Raw genomic sequence first — 23,278 nt, 5'->3', positions numbered from 1 at the left:
ATAACTTCATCCAAGTTTTCTAATTGTAAACTGCTATTATGCAGCTGTTGGACCTGTTTCAATTTTTCCTCCTTTTTAGAACTCCTTTCAAGATTATAATAAATATCAACAATGTGTTCATCCACATTTATTGGTAAAGAAGCTACTCCTTTTTCAGCTGCTAAATTTAAGAGGTGACAGGTGCACCTCATAATCTGCAAATCTGAATTTTTCTTTCTGAAGATACTTGCAACACCAGTCTTCAAGCCTACCAATACTGGTGCATTATCGGCACCTAGTGCTAAGCAATTATCCAGAGGGACTGTATTTTCTTTTAAAGTTTTAATAATTAGCTGTGCTATATTAAAGCCTGTCAAATGTCCTTCCAAAGTGGGGACAGAAAGTAAACTGCACTCAATTTCTGAAGACTCTGGATTAAAAAACCGTAGAGAGGCAGAACGGAGCTGTTTTAATGCGATCAATAACTGAAGATTTATTTTTCAAATCCATTTATTTAACAATTGCACCTCTTTTGGTTCTTGCACTTAAGTATTTCTTAGCAATTTCACTATCCGGAAACATTTTTCTAAATAAAGCTGCAGCGTGATGCGATGCATTCAGTGGCAGGTTGTGCTCCAGTAAAAAGGCAGAGAATAGACATTCTGCATTAATAACTTTTTGATTTTTTGTTTCCGAAGAAAAATTTAATTTTTCGTTTTTTTTTTTTTTTTCCAAAACAGCTCATGTTGCCCTTGTGTTTTTGTGTACGCACATGTTTGAGACCATCCGGCCTTCCACCATGCGAAATCGAAAAATCGCAACGACATGCGGTACACATCGCAAATTTATTACATTTCCTTGAGGAAATAATGGAAGGAAAGTCAACTGTGTACGATTTTTGAAACGTAAACGAGTATTTTAATTTTCTCGCAGACATAACAAAAGATGATAATTTCTAAAACTGTTTCCCAAAGGCACGTGTACTCACACAACTCAGGACAAAACGACCGAAATAACTAAAGAACATCCAAATAACAGCTTGTTTTGTCCTCATTGGCTAATATATGCCAGATGACACGCAGTGGAGCACGATGCCCATTGGAGAACTGGAGAAGGACGTTTCTGGATACGTATATGCTCTCACTCACAAAGCAGAAGTTATCTAATTCGCAAGGTTTTGTTTTAGATATAATCTAGAGAAAATTCATTTGCTTCAGACGTCCAAAATCACTTTTTTTGTTCACATAACAAAGTATTAAGCCAAGTTCCATAAAAATCGTGAGAAATTTTAAGAATAAGAAAAAGTCGGGAGAAATATATTGTAAATCGGGTTGGCTGGAGAGCGGTCGAAAATCGGGAGTCTCCCGCCTAAATAGGGAGAGTTGGCAAGTCTGAAATAGCATCACAACTATAAAAGAGAGTATTTACATATTATTGCAACCACCATTGTAGAAGTTACCAGATTTTCCAATGTTCCAAACTTTCGCAAACATACACATAACAATTCTTGGCAACCATGTTTACAATAATTCTTCATTCAAGTAACGTTGCCATTTCCACATGCGTGTCCTGGGCTGTATTCAAAGTTTCAAAGGTTTTTTATACACAAGTCATGACATTTTTTGCCTTAAATTCAATTTTAAAATATGGGCTTGTGGAATTTGCCAGCAACAGAAGAAATTGAAATATCATTTCATCAGAAACACAGTATTTTGCCACAAAATTGCTAAAGGGAACAACTGTTTTGCATCACTGAACATTGTCAGAGGTGATTGCGACTCCCATTTAAAAAAGTCTGGCAACTATTTCAAAGTAAAAATCCGAAATAATTTCAAATAATTCAGAAAATTAATGCATATACCCAGATTTTCAAGTACTGAAACAAAGTTCACTACTGATCAGTTCATTACTCAAACAAAATGTATAATTCTTTTAATTTATTAAACGTGACTTTATGTTTACTACAAGCTTTCATAAAATTATTTACCTTTTTGGTTTCTCAACATTTCTTAAAACAACTGCTAAGTTTAGCTTGCTTTTCAGGGTAGTTTTAAAGTTTAACACATTTTCTTCAATATTTCATTATCTATTTTCATTTAACCTCATTCATTATCAGTTTTCTTTGCTATCCACTGGAAGTTCATTATGATCAGCAAGCATTTTGATGATTGATGCCATTGACTTTTCACTTAATCCTTCAAGTATATTGCAATTACAGCCAGAAGTATACATTTTAACAAGTGCTTGAGATGAGGAATTGCTAGTAGGAAGAAAATATTTAATGAAATATAAAGAATTTTGACAAGCTGCACAGCTATTTAATAAATTTTCGCAAAAATCTTTTCCAGCAGTGCCAAGATCGATATATGGATCCAAAAATTTCACATGCATTTTTGTTTCATAAGAATAAAAATAACATTTCAATCTTCACAGCATCTAAGCCAGTGGTTCTGAGCATGTTTTATCCTTTCAACCCTTTCCAAAACCCCAAAAATACATATTGTTGCATAATCTAGAAAATATTGTTTAGAATTTTATTATTACTATTTTTATTATTATTGCCTGTTTTTCAAAAATGTGTTTTGTTTTATTATTGTGTAAAGTTTGTAACTATATTTCTTTTCTTGAGTGGCAACAACGCTTCTGTAATTCTTCGATTTCTTTTTTTTTTGGATGTGTGCCAAGTTTCATGGCATAATGCTCTGGAGAGAGCGTCGGTTGATTGCGTAGATAAAACATGTTGTATCAGAATGTTATTTCTTTAAAAATATGTAAAATAAATGTTTTGTTTTCTGAACTCAGATTATGCAAACTTTATTTAGTTTCAACACATATATTTAAATTTATATTACTTTTAACATGTTTTAAAAATTAAATAACATTACAGAAAAAGTTTATAAATACCAAAACTTATATAACAGTATTTTTTTACATTCATAAACTAAAGCTAAGTGCTTATCAACTGAATAAACGGTTGATCACATTCTCTCCTGAAACCACAAAATTTCCCTAGAGAGGAATTCTCCCTGATCTTAGGCTATCAAAGTTCAAGGATGTTCTACATTCTGTCATAATATTACACATATAATTACATATGGAGTTAACAATTATTACATTAACAATTACCATTATTAACAACATTAACAATGGATCCAAGGAAGAAGGTTATAACAAATTTGGTTCAGTTTGTCAATACTGGGTACTTCTATTTTCATCTGTCAATAGTAGGTATTTCCGTTTTCCATCTTCTTTTACCCTGAATATTTCAGTCCAAGAATTTATATCAGCTTGTTTCCATATAAGCGATTATCCATCCATTTGATAGTATCTAATTACTTGGTCTGATGCAAATATATTCATTTTCTGAATATATTCAAATATATTCATTTTATTTCACAATGTAGATCATGATCCAGGCCATTGAATTTGATAAAGAGACAATTCTTCAAGGATAGCATTTCCCCCCCCCCATATGATCAGCACTTCTTTATACGCTTCTCTTAAAATCCATTCAAAATCCTTTTTAATGGACTAACCTTCCCAGAATTCCTAGTAAGTTTTAAAGCCTCTGCACCAAAATAAATTAATCAGGGATATTAATTTTCAAGATTTACCATCCGTGAAGATTATTTATATAAACAATGACATGATACATAATGATAATTGGTTAGAGTAGACTGAAGGGTACCCCTTGTATTATCGCGAAGTTGTTGTTTCATTTATCGCCAAGTCAAAGGAGAGCGCAATGCCAAGTTTGCGCAATTCTCTGATTTCTTTTAAGTGAAAACAGGTCAACGTGTACATGGATAAAATCAAGAGAGTGTGCAATGCCTAGTTTGTGCAATTCTGTGATTTTTTTAAGTGAAAATAGGTCAATGTGTGCATGGATACCGAGTTTGCACACTTCTTTGACTTGTTATTTTGTCTTTGAGTAGTGGCGATTTTAATAGCAAGTCAAAGAATTGCACAAACGCGGTATCCATGCACCGCAAAAAATCGGCAATTTTTGTAAAGGGGTACCCATAAATATACTTTTACCATGATAATTACATGTACATGAAAAGATAACTCTGGAGATTACGTTTGAGTTTGGCATGTTTTCGAAAAATTGCAGATTCGCAAAATGGGTAGGTTTGACACCTTTTCAAACATCACCAATTTATTAAATCACCATATTAGATAGTTCAATTTTGAATTAAACCTTGAAATACGCAGAGAACTTATATCTAAAACATCTTGAGCACATCTTTACACAAAAATCTTCCCGGCTACCACAGTGTGGTCATACCCACGCAACTCATCCATAATAAACTAATTCATGCATTTCTGACCTCATAAATATGTTAGTTGAAGGATCATACTCACAGGGTTGAAAAATCAGACTTACTTCAACCTTTAGAAAACCAAAAGCCTTTCTTACCTCTCTTTCTGGCCTTGTGCTGGGAAGGACAGGACACATGACACCAACATTCACACAATTCTGTCCCAGCTCCTCTTTCAACTAATTTTATTTTTGCACATAGGATACTTGTACATATTCAAAATAAAGAAATAATTTATGCACAAGTCTATCACATATCTTTTGCCTTATCTTGCAACCGAATATCACATAAGTGAAATCTATACGTTCCAACTCTTTTGATGCTAGCCATTTTGTAAACATAGTTAACAACGAGAAGCACAGTGAAATGACGATTCTTCAGAAAGAATGGTTACATAGCATAAAATGTAACTCTAAATTCCCTAACAGTAAATATGGAAACCCTAATGGTTTCTGAATCTTAGAGTAATTTCAGTAAAAATTCAATATTTGTAGATTTCACCAGATTTTCACCACCAGCAACAATACTTCACAACTTCATGACAATGGCCACAATCATAACCATAACATACGGTGTAGCCGATATATATGTAATAATATTTATGTTGGTAAATTCTTGTAATTCTTTATTATCTGCAAAAAATCATCAAACTGTACCAACGTAGTTGCATTAATACATAAATACCCAAAATAGTGCAACAAAACTTTAAACCACAACAGTTTACATTTCAATATATTCATATTCAAAATTTTTTAGGCAAAACTAAAAAAATAATACAGTCACATATAATTTATGTTTAATGTTGCCATTCAGCCAGTTTTTTTCTCAAACGTTGCCTCTAAACAAAATATATGCAAGTCTCTAATAAATCAGACTGGATCGAATGCAAAGTAATAAACAGAGAGCGTTATTTCACACAACTTTTATTGATGAACTGATATACATATGTAATTATGACATCACGGTTTCTTTTTACAAATAAACACTACTGCCATCTATTGGCAATCGAAGGGTACATAGCCATAAACTTATATTTAACAGCACCTCCCTCCTTTTTTTTTGGTACTTACGTATTAATTCAACCACTTTGACACAGTTCGGTGATTTTGTAATGGATAAAAAGGTAAAGATTACTTATCAGGTGCAAGAGTGCGATTTTCACAACTTTTTTCAAAAACACTGCTGAACTACTGATATTTATCGTAAAACACACTTTAATAATTTAATAGACACAAGAAGTTTTAATTATTAATAAGGATTACATTACAGATTAAAAAACAAGACACTTTTCTTTGTGAAAAAAAAATCTGTAATTCTTTGTGCTGTTTTCCCCCGTTACATTCATCTGTTTTCACTTAACTTCGCACTGCACTCAGCAGTTATCTACTGAGGACACCTCATCATTATTCCCTTTAGTGATTTAGCAGCAAAATACATTATTCCTGTAGAAATGTTACCACAGGCGATTGTATTAATATATATCGTATTTGATGGCATATAAGACGCACTGGCCTATAAGACGCACCCTTATTTAGATGGCCACACACATGTAGATCTAGAAAAAGTTGTGTGTCTAGACCTTTATCCGGGCTAAAAATAGCATTCAGTATTGAAAGTTAACCTGTGTCCTTCACATATAAGACGCGGGTAACTTTTTTTGAGACCAAATTTAGGAAAAAAAGTGTGTCTTATTAGGCCGTCAAATACGGTAAGTATGCCTTTTAAACTATATATATATATATGTATGTATTTATATATAAAAATTGTAGTAAGCTCGCCTAAAAGTTACCAAGAGCTGCTGCTCCAAAAGGTTTAACACGTTTTCAAAAAATTAATACACATGAAAATCAAATCATTAGACATGTAAAACATTAATAAAATTAAAAAACTGAAAAAGTTAAAAAGTAAAAAGTAAGCGGAAAATGGTAAATTAGCCCAATTCGACTTCCAAACAGGCTTTTCAAGGGAAATTTCATTTATTTGAACGTCGAATCAAGCTAACCCCATTACGCGTTTTGCCGAAACAGACAATTGAAACTTTTTCGCTAAAAAATTTTTTTTTAATTTAGACAAAGTGTCTTGGAAATTTTAATAGTCTCAATTCTCTGTTCCAATTTCCCGACGCGTCCGCACAGAACGACACATTAAGGTGTTAAAATATGTTAATCAAAACCTAAACTTCCTAAATCTAGACTAAAATTAAAATTAAAATCAGAAACGAAAATAAATAGCGATGAGCTAACAGCTACTTAGAATAAAAAGAATTTGCAATACTGCGGAACACTTACAAGAAGAAATACTATACTTCGTAACTATTTTAAAAAGTAACCAAATACCACATAAAATAATTAAAAATTCCCTTACCAAAGCTGGCATTAGCCTTACCTATTTTTAGATTTTTTGAATTAGATAATGATTTTTTATACCTAATGCTACGGACGGTTTAAGAAGGATGACTAATTCAGAGAATCTATTGTAAAAATGTACAGATAATTCTTGTTTATTCATTCTCTTTCCTCCAAAAAAATTTTGGCACTATTGTGTACATAATTTTAAATTTCTGTAATGGCCAATTTTACTGCTTTTATTAACAAATCAGGCTTTTTTCATTTTTCATAGTAGCTTGATCGCCCACTAGCTTGAAGAATTACGACTTTTTAACAAATGACTGTTTTTTCCTTTTTCTCTTGCTTTAATGGCCAAGTTTTTATAGTTTTAGCTGAATTAGCCATTTTCACTTCGAAAAAAAATTTTTTTTTCCATCCTACTACAAGCCAAGCGCCATTTTTGAGATCTTTACACGCTTTCCGAGGTTTCCGGCCCCCTTCGATAATAGGAGACGAGTTGCAGATAACGAAAATCTCTTCGCATTGGCTAAACGCCCACAGCACTTCGCTCCCCCCTACGTACGTCATCCAAATGAAGACACTAGAAGTATAGCAGCCATTTTCCAACAAGTTTTAAGAGGGACAGCTTTGCATCGCCAAAGGTCAGTTTTTGTTTCTTTTGTTACAACTTTTTCTTGGTCTTAGCAAGACCCACTGAGTTTGTTCTCTTCTTAATTTTTGTTTTATTTTATATTAATTACAGGTTTTCATTACAGTTTTCTAAAATCTATTATTTTAAAAATTAAATTGTTAATCTTTAAGTTTGCAGGCCCAGCCCATATGTTTTTGTATTTTTAGGACTAATAGCTCATCGCTATTTATTTTCGGTTTTGATTTTAATTTTAATTTTAGTCTAGATTTAGGTTTTGATTAACATATTTTAACACCTTAATGTGTCATTCTGTGCGGACGCGTCGGGAAATTGGAACAGACAATTGAGACTATTAAAATTTCCAAGACACTTTGTCTAAAATTTTTAAAAAAATTGTTAGCGAAAAAGTTTCAATTGTCTGTTTTGGCGAAACGCGTAATGGGGTTAGCTTGATTCGACGTTCAAATAAATGAAATTTCCCTTGAAAAGCCTGTTTGGAAGTCGAATTGGGCTAATTTACCATTTCCCGCTTACTTTTTACTCTTTAACTTTTTCTGTTTTTTTAATTTTATTAATGTTTTACATGTCTAATGATTTGATTTTCATGTGTATTAATTTTTTGAAACGTGTTAAACCTTTTGGAGCAGCAGCTCTTGGTAACTTTTAGGCGAGCTTACTACAATTTTTATATTTTACTTATTTTGCAGCATATTGCGCAATTTGTTTTCTAGACCAAAATTGGTTTTTTAAAAATTGTTATTACTGCTTTGCTTGATAAATGTATTTATATATATATACAGTCAAAATCCTTTAATCCGGACGTCCATAATCCGGAATGATCTATAATCTGTACCTCAAAGCTACAAACTTTCTGCGCATAATACGTTTACGCATGCGCGTTTAATGTATAACAGACGGCATAAGCTAAGCTAAAATTATCTCATTATCTATTTCAGTTAATGTTGCAGATTGTGTCGTTCCTTAATCTTCTTATTTGATCTGGCTTACTGTTTTTTGCAGACTGTTAGAGCAATTTTATAAAAGTAGGCTTTAACTTTTGATTATGTCAAATAGAATTTCTGATGCTGGATACTGCCGAAGGATCTACAAAGCGAAAGTATGTTTCGATGTCCATCAAAAAAGAAGTGGAATTGCTGCAAAAAATGGATAAAGGCATATCCTTTGTTTCTCTAACCATTCCGAAATCTGTTTATCAATTTCACGCTGCTCTGCGTTGGAAGGCAGGATGTTCTGGCGTGCAATAAACTGGAAATTGATCTGTCAGCACTATCCTTATCTTCATTGCAGATGTTTTTATTTTATTCGGCTTATAATTCCTTACTAAATGTAGAATTTCATCTCAATGCACTCCATCTTCAATATGATTTAAATCAAACTCCTCGTCGTTATAAAGATCACGAATACACATCTTGAAAATATAATGTTAATTTTTGTCGTTTGACTTCTGAATTAACACACCAAATTGTTTTCTGGTTGCAATTTTCTAATTTCAACTATGCATAATGTATGCTTTACGCATGCGCACGTTGAAAGAAGTGTTTAATAAAGTAAACAAATAAATATTAAGCTTTTTTTTTTTTTTTTTTTGTAAATTTTGATACCCTTTAGATAATAATTGTTCTTTATTTCATAAATTATGGTTTCATATTTTTAATTTTATAATTTCTGCATGCTATCTTACCAGATTTAAACTGATGATCTATAATTCGGAAAAACCGATAATCCAGAATCACCGAAGTCCTGACGAGTACGGATTAAAGACTTTTGACTGTATATAACAAACTGTCGATTGCTAGTTTGATTGTGTTACTCTCCAATCTTTTAAGAATTTTTGTTCAAATTAAAAAATCATCAAACTGTACCAACGTAGTTTGATTAATACATAAATACCCAAAATAGTGCAACAAAACTTTAAGCTACAACAGTTTACATTTCCCTATGAATTATTCTGCTTGAAAATAATTTTGCGAGTTATAAAATTGTAATTTCTTACTGTTCTCGACTCCAGAATTATTCAGATCTTATCAAAAATTAAAACTTCAGAATATTAATGGCAGAATATTAATGGCCTATTCATTAACTTTGTGATGAAACAGGCAGATAAATGTTCCATGACAAACAACAACCAAAAAAAAAAATTAAGGAATCTAAATCATCAAGGAATTCTTTCAAATGTAATAAATAAGTTGTTACTTCACACTGAATTGTTTTGCTTGCATTCTACTGGACATTCTCCCAAATCACATTTAAAGAGACTGTTTTGATATCACTCTGAAATACTTCATTTTATTGCATTTCAGATGTTTAAAAAGGGTGAAGTGCAGAATCGCCCACTTATTTGGCACGTTATGTTTGGCACTTTTTACAAGAGTAAGAAGAATTGGATTTTTGTCAATTTCTTTCGACTTTTTAAGTGAAAGTACATTGACGTGTACATAGACAGAGTCAAGATGTGTAAAATGCCAAATTTGTGGAAGTCTGTGATTTTTTTTTTTTTTTTTAAGTGAAAATATGTCGATGTGTACATGGATACCGAATGTGTGCAATTCTTAAAAACGTGCCAAGAAGTAGGTGATTCTGCACTTTCCCCCTAAAAATTACTTCCGGAGTTCTGATGAAAATGGATAGAAAAAGTACCCATTCTGGTTAGAGTTTACTTTAGGGTACCCATTGTATTATCGTGAAGTTCTTGTTTCATTTATCGCCAAGTTGTTGTTTCATTTATTGCCAAGTTGTTTCTTTTATTGCCAAGTTGTCGTCTCATTTATGACAACCTGAATAGTTGAATGCTATGGAAACCCTATTATAACATAATTGGTTGTGGTGAATTTGAATCATGGGAAAAAATTTGGGAAGTGCATGTTGGATTTTGGGTAAGGGCTTGTGTGTGTTGGATAAGTAGGTTGTTATTTTGTGGTTTACACGGTAAATTGGCTGAATGTGATAAGATTAATTTGAAGTTTCTGTAGGATTTGGAATGAAAAGGAAAAAAGCATTAACTGACTGGTGTGTAAATGAAAGTTTACTTAGTAGCCATTATTAAGTGTCCTGTTTGGAGGAAGGAAATGTCTATAGTCGAGCATTGGATATTTTCAAATGGAGGATATTTTTTACTCTTATTTTTGTGAATTTATGTGGCGACACCAGTATACAGATTCTAGTTCAAATAATTTTAGAAAGTGTTGGGATGCTGTTAAGGAATTTTGTTTGACTGAAGACACGTAAATTCATAAATAAGGTAAGTGGATATTTCCTTCGTGTAGTGGTAAGATAAATTTCCTTTCTTATGTTATTTCATTGTTTGATTTAAAATGTAGTTTATTCAGATTATATATTTTTTGTTGGCTGCTCCTTTGCCCTTTTAAGTGAATATAGTTCGATGTGTACATGGACAAAGTCAAGGGAGTGCGGAAAGCCTAGTTCTTGCAATTCTCCGATTCTTTTTAATATGAAAATAGGTTGGTGTGTACGTAGATAAAATCAAGGGACCATTTTTGTGCAATTCTGGGATTTTTTTTAAGTAAAAATAGGTCGATGTGTGCATGGATACCGAGTTTGTGCAATTCTTTATCTTGTTATTTTGGTTTTGTGTAGCGGGAATTTTTCGCGCTCACGCATGCCAAAATAACAAGTCAAAGAATTGCACAAATTCGGTATCCATGTGCTGCCAGAAATTGCCAAGGGGTACCCTAAAATATACTTTTACCCCCATTCTTTTTTTGAAAAAAAAAATTAGGCAGAAATATTGTAAATTTTTCAATACTATGCGCCCTCAGGTCGCCAAATGCGGCAATATGTGTTGTGCGCTGGTTTTTGGCGCAATTGTGTGTTCTGCGACGGTTTCAGGGACGATGTTGGTTTCTATGGCAACCCTTTTTACTTGGAAACTTGGATTTGTTAGTTTGTTCGTGTGTCGTGTGGTAATTAAGTGATTTATGATGTCTTGACAAAATTTTAGTCTTGTTACTGGCACAACTATTTTTGAACATTTATTTGTGAAAGATAGTACCAATTTTGTGGATAGCGAGTCTGGCTGTCATATAAATACGATAGATTACGTGGCAGCATGTTAAAGCTACATTGCCTACTTATAATCAGAAATGCGATTTTATGTTTTGTTTGGTATTTATATATTTTCCCATCGTTGTTCTGAAATGGAAGAAGATGCTTTTAACAAATTTGTGTTGAATTTGTTTTGGTGTTGTTTGAAATTGGTATTTCTGCTGTTCGAAGAAGCATTCATTCATGGTAAGTGCATTTTATTTTATTCTTGTTCTTATTTTGTAGAATGTTATGATCATTGCTTTTTTTTAGTATGAATTTCTGTTGTTATTGTTGTGTTTTTTAATTGTTCGAAATTTATTTTAGTTTATTTTGTTGATTAGTGCACAATGCCTAGATTGTGTATTTCGTAGATGTTATTTAAACTTTAAATAGAATGCTGTGTACATGGTATTCTTTGAAATTTATTGTTATGTTAATTTATTTACGCTAGGTGTGCGTAGATTGCTTCACTGCATAAATTGTGCAATTCTGTGATTTTTTTAAGTTATAACATATCGCTGTATAAATGAATTCTTGTAAAATATTTTGGCTAATCTTTGGAATATGGTAACAGGTAGTTTGGCGACATTTTGGTAGGGCGATAAAGGTTACTACCTAGGACTTTAGCAGTGTACATGGATAAAGTCAAGAGTGTGCGCAATGCCCTTTTTGTGCCATTCTGGGATTTTTTTTAAAGTGAAAATAAGTCGACGTGTACATGGATGATACCATGTATGTGCAATTCTTAAAAACACAGCAAGCAGTTTGTGATTCTGCCTTTCTCCCAATTTCGCACCTAATCTTCGTCATGATTAAGCACTTTTGTTTCATAAAAGTTCTACCATAAGCGTAATTTGGCTAGCAGATTGTTGGAAAAAAATGTTGAGTAAAAAAAAAAAAAAATGCCTTTACTTCGTGAAAACAAAATGGCGTCCAAACAAAAACTAGCAGGTTGCTGTAGCAGGGTTGGTCGCCAAATTTTCACCAAGTTACCATAATCCAAAGATTAACTGATATTGTTTGTTAGAAATTTTACGTTTTGCTACCTAAATTTTTTGTTTATGTTTTGGATTTTTAGCTTAAATTGTGTGTTCAAAACGTGGTTTTTGCAAGTGTTGCAAGTTTTTGGAGACATTTTAGGCTTAAAGTTCGAAATGCAAACAAAAAATTTAGATAGTAATGTTGCACCGTCGAGATCTCGCCAAAAATATTTGGTGTCAAGCGAGGGCATATATAAAAGTAGTTCCAAATTTTCAAATGATATACATGACTAAAAGCCCATGTAAGGTGATATCTAGTTTTCAACAATACCAGCTAAAAGCCGCCCAGACGGTATAGTGGTTAGGGGAGCCTGACTGCGATACCGAAGGGCCTGGGTTCGAATCCCGGAAAAGGCATGGTTGTAACCATCCGTCCCTTCATAGAAGGCAATGATGGGCCACCTATTACGTGCCTCCATAACAAAAAGACCACCACATCTGGCCTTAGTTTAGATTAATAGACTCTGTTACAAAACTGTAACTGTTCACAATCTGCCATTGGAAAAAAAAAAATACCAACTAAAATATCAGCAACTTCTAGTGATTTTAAGTCATTCGAAGTGTACAGAGTCGACTTATCTATGGAAATGCATGCCTTCATGAAGAACTTCCCAAGATAAGATAGCTCTTATTTACATTACATATAAGCACACTGGATTTTCTACTTTTCAACAGGTAACTTCTCTATGGTTTCCCCTCACCTATATGATGGACAAAGGAAACAGAAAATAATATCAGCCCATCATACTGATGAAGGCCAGTAGTGAGGGATCAGATAACATTTGGTTAACTTCCTTACACCATATTTTCACACTATTTCCCCCTTTTTTCCTACTAACTTTACTGCTTGAAAACCACGAAGGGAAAAATATGAGGTATATACTATGTTTAAAGAGATAGCTTAAATGATATACATAGCCATTAAAGAGCACACATTCAGACACATTATTATTATATTATAGATTTCAAAGGAATTTTTTTTACTTATACAAAATAACTTCCTATTTGAGTATAAATTTTACACTGCTATTATAAATCAGAAGTTTCTAAATGATATACTGAAAAAAACTCGGGAGAAGTTTAAATATGCAAATGAAAGAAATATGCAAGTAAATATGTTACTCTGCTCTCAAGAGCAAATATTCCGGTTTAATCCTAGTATCCGGTGCACACGGGATTTGGCTACTTTTGGCGACTTTTATGATGAGCAGTAAAAACGGGACATATACGATGAGTAGTAAACGGGTATTCAAAGAATATATATAGTTATACATAGTATATACTACGTATATAGTGTATAGTAGACTATCACTATATATACATAGACGTTCTTTTGGCAATTTTTGGTGTTTGCGATAATTTTCAAAATCGCGCCAAGGCTGCACCGTATACTAGGATTTTGATTATCATCCGCAGAGAACCCGTTGGCGCTTCGGGAAAGAACCCGTTGGCGCCGTTGCATTCTTACTTGCCAAACTCGCGGTTTATCGACGATGAGCCGAGCCGTAAACGTGATTTTTAGTGCATGTAAATTGAAGTTAGCAGATAAAACAATATATTAAGCATATGGTAGTAAAAATTCACAGATAATATGCATGTAGATGTAAAACTAAAGGGTTAAACGTGATATACGAAAATAAATTTGTATTAAATTCAAGTTAGCACAGAAAAGAATATATTATTAAGCATAAGACAATATATAAGCATTTATAACGGAAATAAAAATTCATTTAAAAAATATAAATTAGTATTAATATACTGAAATTAAACGATTAAACGTGATATACGAAAAAAATTTGTCTTAAATTCCAGTTAACACAGAAAACAATATATTCCTTACACCAGCAGTTGTTTGCTAATTTTGATGACCATGGTGATGCATCAAACTATTCTGTCATCTTAGATAATCAATATTTTTTTATTTCAATTTAATCATCTATTTATGCCTCACCTGCCATCCTCTGAAAGGTTACTGTTAGAAAAGCATTAACAATATATTATCTTGTTAAAATTTTACGTCATAAAAATTGCTTTATTCTCATAATTTTAGATGACAATAACCAATAATAAAAATAAAAGCATTACTTAATTATTTAAAATGCACATGTACATTTTTGCGGTCTACGAAAACAAATTATTTTAGACTTTGGAAACCTCATGGTTCTTAGAGCTGTAATAATTAAGAACACAACGTGAACAGCCGTGTTACAAATTAGCATTCACCCCTCCTTTCATCCCGAACCGAGAACCGGCATCTATCTACGAAAATATTTCTATCTATTCGTTGTTAAAAAATTCAGAAAAAATAATAATATATAAGAGAAGAATAATATAAATCTGCAAATGCGAACAACGACAGTCTTAATTCAACAAAATAAACGCAAGAGGAATGGTTGCAAACTTCGAACAAGCGAATGGGATAAATCCGAAGGGTTACCAAGTTAGAACTATTATCGCCAAAGTTGGCGATTTACCGGGTTCTCTGCGGAAGTGTTTCCTGGGATTTTACCAATATTCCCTTTAAGCACTAGATGCTCTAAATCAAAAGATCTCAGAATATTTTTAAAGATGTTAGAATTGTGTCACACTTCAAACTCACTATCATATTCATACCGTGTGGAAAGCAATTAGCCCACAGTTTTGAAACGGAATATTTTTTAGGCAATAAGAATGCTAATATTAAGCATGTGAAACTTCTGGTCTTATGTGAAGAGAATATCATTGATCCAAGCAGCAACCTGCAGTACATTTTTACTCTCATGAATTATTGCCATCCTGTTTAAAGACAAGAAGAGATTCAGAATTTATCTCATCGAGTCATTATTCGAAATAAAACTGAATGCATATAAATCAAACACTAAACAAAATTCTGAGTTAGGGACTAGTATCTGTTCAAATTAAATTATTGTTCCTTGTAATTCCATATTTCAGATGTCGATTCAAAACTCGATCAAGTTATGATTTGTATTAAAAGTCTAAAATAACAACATTCCTCTACAGACTCCTCACTTTAAACTGGAAATAAATTCCTAGATAAACTTTTAAGCAAATTACTATTCAACTCATAATTTTCTACTTAATTAATGACACTGAATAACGGTACAAACACAGCAGATGTTATGGTTGCTGCTAGACACAAAAATTACGTTTTTGACATTTGAACAGTACAATATCACTTACTTAACTCATACAACGCAATATACAAACTTCTGAATCACTATGTCCAATCTATGTAACTGGAATATACTAGCAGACAGGACATCAGATTAAACAGGAAAAAAGACATGCATGGTTCTGATTTTCGCAAAATATTTTCTTTTCAAAATAATCTGTTAATCAAAAAAGATTTTTTTTCAATTTGATCACGCATAAATTATGTAACATAAAACGTACTGCGGTAAATATATGCACACCAAAATTTACACTTACATTCAAAATCGAAATTATATTTCTGCCAGCATAAGAAGTCAGAACACATAAAGTCCGCCAGCCGGCTAAAATAAACTAGGAAGGGAGGGGTATAAAAATACAGATCTGTCACTGGCATCCCTCCGCGTTACGTCACGTTTGCCTTTGACGTCAGACTGAAAAGTACCGTTTCCCGTAAGGGTTGGAAGCGTGCATAGGTTTCTTTCCGACGCGTGATTCATGAATATTCCCAAAGCCTAGAGACCGATTGGTTAAAACAGGGGTATTTCATCCGCAGAGAACCCGTTGGCGCTTCGGGAAAGAACCCGTTGGCGCCGTTGCATTTTTACTCGCCAAGCTCGCGGCTCATCGAGGATGAGCCGAGCCGTAAACGTGATATTTTGTAAACATGGTCTTTAGTGTATGTAAATTCAAGTTAGCAGACAATAGTAGTACAAATTCACAGATAATAAGTATGTATATGTAAAACTAACAGGTTAAACGTGATATACGAAAATAAATTTGTATTAAATTCAAGTTAGCACAGAAAACAATGTATTAAACATAACGGGAAGTAAAAATTCGGATAAGGTTCGGAGAACAGCCTTAACGCCAAAACGGTGAGAAACAGCTTATTATGGTAGATGTTATGGTTTAACCCAACGAGTATATATTTTGTTGGTTTAACCAGCGAGCCTATTCTATGATCACTGGATCTGTCTACAACTTGAGCGAACAATATTGACTCAAAAGAACCGGTATGGACAGCCATCCCAACTTATCGGAGAAAGCCATTCTGTGGTCCTCAGTTGGAGGGCGGGTGGGTTCATTCAAGGCCAACTAGATATCTACAGGCCTGCTCCAATCTGATGATCACATGATCTGACGTCATAATCTTAGTCCTTCAATTTTGTAAGTTGACATTGCTTCGCCGTAGGACTAGTGCTAGTGAGATAATTGTTTACATGTGTTTTTTCTTCTGAAAAATTTTGTATTTTACCGGAAAGTAAAATATTATATTGTGAGTTCGAATTTATAAGAAAAAATGTGTTTTAGAATGCCAAGAACGTGTAGTGTACCTAAATGCCGATCAAATTACGATAGCAGTAATGAACATGTGTCGACTTTCAAATTTCCTTCGTATCCTGTACTCTCTCAGAAATGGATAAAAAATATTAATTGCAAAGATTTTGTAGCTGGCAAACAGAGTAGTGTATGCATTAAGCATTTTGAAGAAAAAATTTGTCGTTCGAGAAGATAAAGCTGTTCGTGATGATGGAACGGCATTAGTAATGGTTTTGCAAGAAAAATGGATCTTCCCTCTTCATGGATATTCATAACCAAAGGTAAGATCTTTTGGCTATCGAAATTAGAATTTTTAAACTGTTCAAAAGTGCTTGTATCTTTAAAAATATTGGACGATTTAAATGTAAGAGTTTTTTTCAATGAAAATGAAATTCCCATTGAAAAGTTCAAATGGATATTTGGAGAAGAAAAACTATGTGATAAATGGTTTAAACTTGAGACAGTGATTAGCCATTTGGATGGTTTTTCTGCTTCTGATATTCATGATGACTGCAATTTAAATTTAGATAAAATATCAGAACTACTGTTGAAATGTGCAGAAACAGAAAATAATCCACATTCTGAGAAATTTAAGTTTTTGTATGAACAGATTCAATTAATGCAAATGAAACAGCATTCGTATAGTGCAGAATTTTTGCCTGGTCTTGTTATATATTTTATTGTAATCCAAACAGCTACAATGTTATACGTAACAGTAAGTACGAGTATTTTATATTGCCTCATCCGTCATACTTAAGAAAGTTATCTCTGAAAATTGGCCGAGCAGATTCTGGATTACAAACAAGTCACTGGATGTATTTGAAAAAAAAAAAAATGTGAAATTTTAAATGATTCTGAAAAAATTGTCAATTTGTTATTAGATGTGATATATATAAAACCACAAGTTTCGTATAAAAGTGGTCGTGTTTAGGTTTTTCGGATAATTCGCAGATGGAGGCCACAACTCTGCAAACATTTATGATAAGCTATATTAGCAAAAAACAGAAATATTGTAGCAATGTTTCCCGTAAAAAACTTATCATCACATCAATTATTAATATTTACAAAACAAGTAATTGACCATGTACAGTCTTGTGGTTATCGAATCATAACTCTAATATAAGACAATAATAGATATAACAGAAATATGTTCAAAATGCTTTGTGGTGGTGCATTAAAATCCTCATTTATAAACCTTACCATGCATAATCTTCCTATATTTACATTATTTGATACAGTTCATTGGTAAAAGTTTACAATTGGGTGCCCCTCGTTTATTGGCGATTCTTTCTTGACGCCAAGATCGGCGCCAGGAAGTCACAATTTCAAGATGGCCGCTACACAAAACCAAAATAAGAAGTCGAAGAATTGCATAAGATCTGTGTCCATGTACACATCAATCTGTTTTTACTTAAAAAAACATCCTAGAATTGCACAAACTAGGCATTGCGCCTTAAATATGTCCATGTACACATCAATCTATTTTCATTTAAATAAAATCGGGAAGCTAAAACAAATTTAAAACTATTGTGGTAACCAGAAGTGAGGTTTCATCTCCAAAATTTTTTAAAAAATGTCGCCAATCGAAGGGGCACCCAATTCTACACTAAAGCCAGTTCATTTATCGAAATCTATACGAAACAACTGGTTCAATCAGAACGATTCAAACCAAACATTTTTTATACCGTCATTTGAAAACTCAAATATTGTTTACAATTCCAGTGTTCTACATTTAAAAAAATTGTATAAAATAGAAAAAAACGATAATATTAAAATGGCTCCAACTTTATCAAGGAAAGTTTTATTTCCGTCTTCTATAGAGGAACAGAATGTAAGTACTGCTATTAAACTCTTTGATGAAAAGACTTTAGCTGCTCTGCAAATTGAATCGCAGAATAATAGAATTCGGTATGGAAAAGATGTCTTAAGAACTAAACATTTTATTGATGTAATTTTAAAGTGGTGGAAAATTGTGAATGTTAAACACTCTAAAAAGGCCTTACAGTTTCGAGATGTATTTATGCAGCTTATAAGGACAACAGAAGATAAAAGCTTAGAATGTTTATCACAGTTTTGTTCGTGGCTTATATCATGGAACGATTTTTGCCCAACAACAAAAAATTGTAAGTCACAAATTGGGGAAACTATCAAAAGAAGCCCAAGTTGCTCTTCTCCATACAACAGCAACATTGAATGAACTTTCAAAGTATTTGTTAAAAGAATTTAAATTACATTTTATTCCTTCAGGAAAATTTCAGACAGATAACCTTGAGGTACGTTTTGGTCAATTTCAACAAATGAGTGGCTGTAATTATAATGTATCCTTACAGCAGATTATAAAGTCGGAAAGAAAACTAAAATTAATTAGTTTGCTTAAAATGCAGTTTCTGAGAAAGGTTCATTTATTTTACAACATTTTTCTTGTAATGATATTGAAGATTTTAATGATGATCAACTTATTGATAAGGAATTTGATGATGTTTTGCATCAATCCAACGATGTTAATGTTACAGAAAAAGATACAATGTGTCTAATTTACATTTCTGGATATGTTTGTAGATCTGTATTGAAGCATATAAATCGTAATCTCTCCAGGAAAAAATTAATTCTTGACGAAGAAATGATAGTTGAACATTGGGAAGATTTTGCGTACTTAGCTGCTATTGATCGAGGTGGTTTATTTTGGCCAACAGAATTCGTGCTTTTCATTCCTCTGCATTTAAAATATTTTCAATCCTAATATCTGAAATGTATGAGAAATTATATATTTCGTCAAAAAATCAACATTCTATATTAATAAGTCTCATCACAGAGAAAGTTGAAAACAGGATTATTTGGAATGATAGTATTTGTGAATGTGGCAAATCATTGCATGATTTGTTGAAAAGTTGTGTCACACGCATTTCCAATATATTGCAGAATATTTACTGTAAGGTTAAAAATAACAATTTAAAGGAAACCAATGACCAAAAAAGAAAAATGGGTAAATTAAGTAAATAATTCTGGAATTTAGGTGAATTTTTTATGTAATTTTAAAGTTAAATAATTAGTATTTGCAAACTGTGCATAACTGAGCCATAGAAACTTGCTGCTGCCTACTAGTGGCTGAGTGGTAAAATAGCTGAAACTGATAGTTTGGTCTGGAGTTCCAATCTCGGCGAACGGGCTGGCTGATAATTACCTTATACGGGCAAATAGAATTGATAATTACCTTATATGATCAAATAGAATCAAAAGTTAATTAAGTTTGAAAATATTGACAAGTGTGATAGAAGCTGATGAACCAACAAAAAGGAAGATGTTAATTTTAAAAGTGAAATAAAAACTTGGGAAATATGGGATGATAATGCGATAGCAAGAAATCTAATGAATTGGACTGTGACAGCTCCATAAGCGTTAAAATATGTGAATGAACAGAATACAAAGAAATGATGGGAGAAAATAAAAAATGAAATGGCGGCAAGAACAGAAGATATTCATATCAAATGTAGAAAGAATTAGGTCAACTGAAAATGAGTCAAAACGAATCTGTAGATGCTTACATGAATACAGCTGTAATTCTGAAAAGTAAAAGCATTCAAGTTGGGATGAAATAAGAGATAAAAAATTAATTTACCTCATACTAGAAGGACGTTAAAGTTGATTGTTGTTAAAATTATCAAAAGTAATAAAGAGAAAGATATAGCTTCAATTATACAAGCTTTAAGATAAACAAATTGTAGATCATGATTTAAAAGCAATTTTTACCAAAACTAAAGCAGAAGAAAAGACGAGCGAGAACAATGAAAAAAGGGTTGATCTTTACATTATGGTAACTTGGTGATTTTTTGGCGAAAATTTGGCAACCAACTCTCCTACAGCAACCCTCTGTTTTTTTCCCCCGCCGCCATTTTGTCTTCACGAAGTAAAGACATGTTTCTTTTCTTTTTATCTACTGAACACTTCTTCCAACAATCTACTAGCCGAATTACACTTATGCTAGAAATTTTATCAAACAAAACTGCTTAATCATGACAAATATTCACTGCAAAATTGGGAAAAAGTGCACAATACAATACTCCTTATGCGTTTTTCAAAATAACACATACACATAAACCATGTACACGCCGACTTATTTTTACTTAAAAAAACATCCCAGAATTGCACAAAAATGGCATTGCGCACACTCTTCACTATATCCATGTACACTGCTTTTTTCTCATAAATTAGAAAAATTTCACGAAAATACATGACAATTTTCTCAATCTTTAAACCCGGTAAAAAGAACATATATGAAATTACCTGATCGCGAAAAAGTATTTACCCTTTCCAAATATGAACATTTCCACATATAAAATAAATAAAATATCCAAAAACTTTTACCTCTAAATCATCTATTATATTATAAACGTCACCAACGAATTCATACCGCAACTGTCCATTAATATCACATGACATATCCCATGATCTCTCATTTCCCTCACGCAAAATAATGCGTAATCGGAACTGAGTACTGCTCACATTATTACCAAAGTCCCAGGTAGTAACCTTTATCGCCTCCAAAATGTCGCCAAACTACCAGTTACCATATTGTAAAGATCAACCGAAAAAAGATTATGTAGTATGATGTATGAAATGATAGAAGAACTAAGTTCAATGGAGGCTCATGAAGTCTGGAAATTAGTTGAAAGATCTATCAATAAGAAAATTACGATGTTTACGAAAACTACAAAATAAGATTTTTGATGTAAAAACTGCATATTTAAATGGATACTTGAATAAACCAATTTATATGAACAACCACCTGGATTTAAATCAGATTCAGACTGTCAAGCATTAATAGATTGGATTAAAAAAACAAAACAAAGTAGTAGTTCAAGGCACATTAATCGAAATCCTTTGAAGTAAGCCAAATCAACTAGCTAAATCATGTTTATTTTTGTAGACCTCAAATCAGGGGCTACAATGATAAGCCTGTTTTGGCATTCATATTTCAAAAATTTGAATGGCAAACTTTTTGTTGATGTGAATTAATGACGTTTAACTTAATAATTAATATCTTATAACATTGTAATGATATGCTGGATTTTTCATTGCTTAATACTGCATGCATCTTTTACTATTTGTCTATTATTAAATAAATTTACAGTGTATATTTAATCAGATGTTCTTTCATAAGAATTTTTTATAGCATGATATGGTGCTCATTGGGGTAGATTGCATAGTTATGATCTCACTTTGTTTTCAGGGAATTTTATAATATATTTTTGGATATGCTACAAGATTTCTCGGATAATGTTCATGCTTTAAAACATCTTTAAAATAAAACTTTTTTTTGTCATATATTTCCCAAAATGTTCACTTCTATGTTTATAATTAAAAAGTACTTTAAGATATTGGATTAAATGTTGAAATGTTTTTATGAGAAAGAAAAAAAAAATGGCTTTTGCTTCAATAGAATTGCATGTAAAATCATAAATGTAAATCAAAATTTTATTTAAATTAATATGTTTATGAATTTTGTTATGAAATATCACATATCTTTTTAATATTTAAGCAGTATAAATCAATCTAATTAATTTAAGCAATACAAATTAATGTAGTAGTATGTGGTGTATAAAGAGTTTAAATATTTTTAAAAGAAAAAAAAAGAATGTCTAAATTAATTGAATACTAAGCATCTGTAAACTATATCCATTTTGGTATATAGAATGATATAGATGATATATTGTAATATCAGTGAGTCGTAGAAACTTATTCAAGTTTATGAAGTTTATTTTTGTGGACCTCGCATCAGAGTCTGCAATAATAATGTTCCATTATTAATATTTAAAAAATTAAAATGACAACTTATTGCAGATGTTAAATGATAATTTCAACTGGCTAATCAGTATCTTATACTATCGTAATGACTCGCAGGATTTTTCATTGCTTAATATTGTGTATTTTTAATGAGATGTATTAAGAGTGTATTTTTAATAAGATTTTCTTTCATAAGAATTTTTTGGAGCATGATACGATGCTCATTGGGATTGATTGCATAGTTATGATCTTGCTTTTTTTAAGAGAACTTGAAATATATTTTTGAATATTCTGTGTAATGTTTTTGCTATAAAACATCTTTAGAATGAATCTTTTTTCAATATGTAGACTAAACTTCAGATATACTTTTAATATATTAATGTATTAATAAGATTTATGTATTTCACTTAATGTCCACATGTGTATTTATTATTAAAAAGCATCTTAGGATCTCTGATTGAATCTTGAAAAATCTTTATGGGAATAAAGAAAAGAAAGAGTTCATTTTGCTTCAATATCATTGCACCAAAAACAATTATAAAGCAATATTATATTAGAATTAATGAATTGATATTAATTTTATTATGAAATACTATATGTGTTTGTTTAGTATTCAAGCAGTATAAATCAGTCTTCATA

At 32.0% G+C, this 23,278-nt stretch overlaps 1 protein-coding gene across 3 annotated transcripts in view; it reads right to left on the bottom strand.

The window, feature by feature from the left end:
- Positions 1–16,111, bottom strand: part of LOC146993268 (uncharacterized) — a 115,003-nt gene extending 98,892 nt beyond the window's left edge. Inside the window, exons 1-2 of one of the 3 annotated variants that reach the window (XM_085807813.1) lie at positions 15,815–16,111; positions 15,566–15,714 (exon numbers count right to left, since the gene is read on the bottom strand). The gene's annotated coding sequence lies outside the window, so the exon portion shown is untranslated. Of the gene's footprint in view, positions 1–1,966; positions 2,193–15,565; positions 15,715–15,814 lie in introns of those variants that run through there. The other 2 variants (XM_085807814.1, XM_085807815.1) reach the window with 2 other exon arrangements.
- Positions 16,112–23,278: the final 7,167 nt, after the last annotated feature.

Source organism: Stegodyphus dumicola, chromosome X1 (genome assembly GCF_044657685.1).
Source record: "Stegodyphus dumicola isolate Sdum_Otavi_A_Nest chromosome X1, ASM4465768v1".
In the NCBI taxonomy this organism is placed as follows: domain Eukaryota; kingdom Metazoa; phylum Arthropoda; class Arachnida; order Araneae; family Eresidae; genus Stegodyphus; species Stegodyphus dumicola.
The sequence above is the reverse complement of the archived record's forward strand: the minus strand, read 5'-3'. Positions and strand labels throughout refer to the sequence as shown.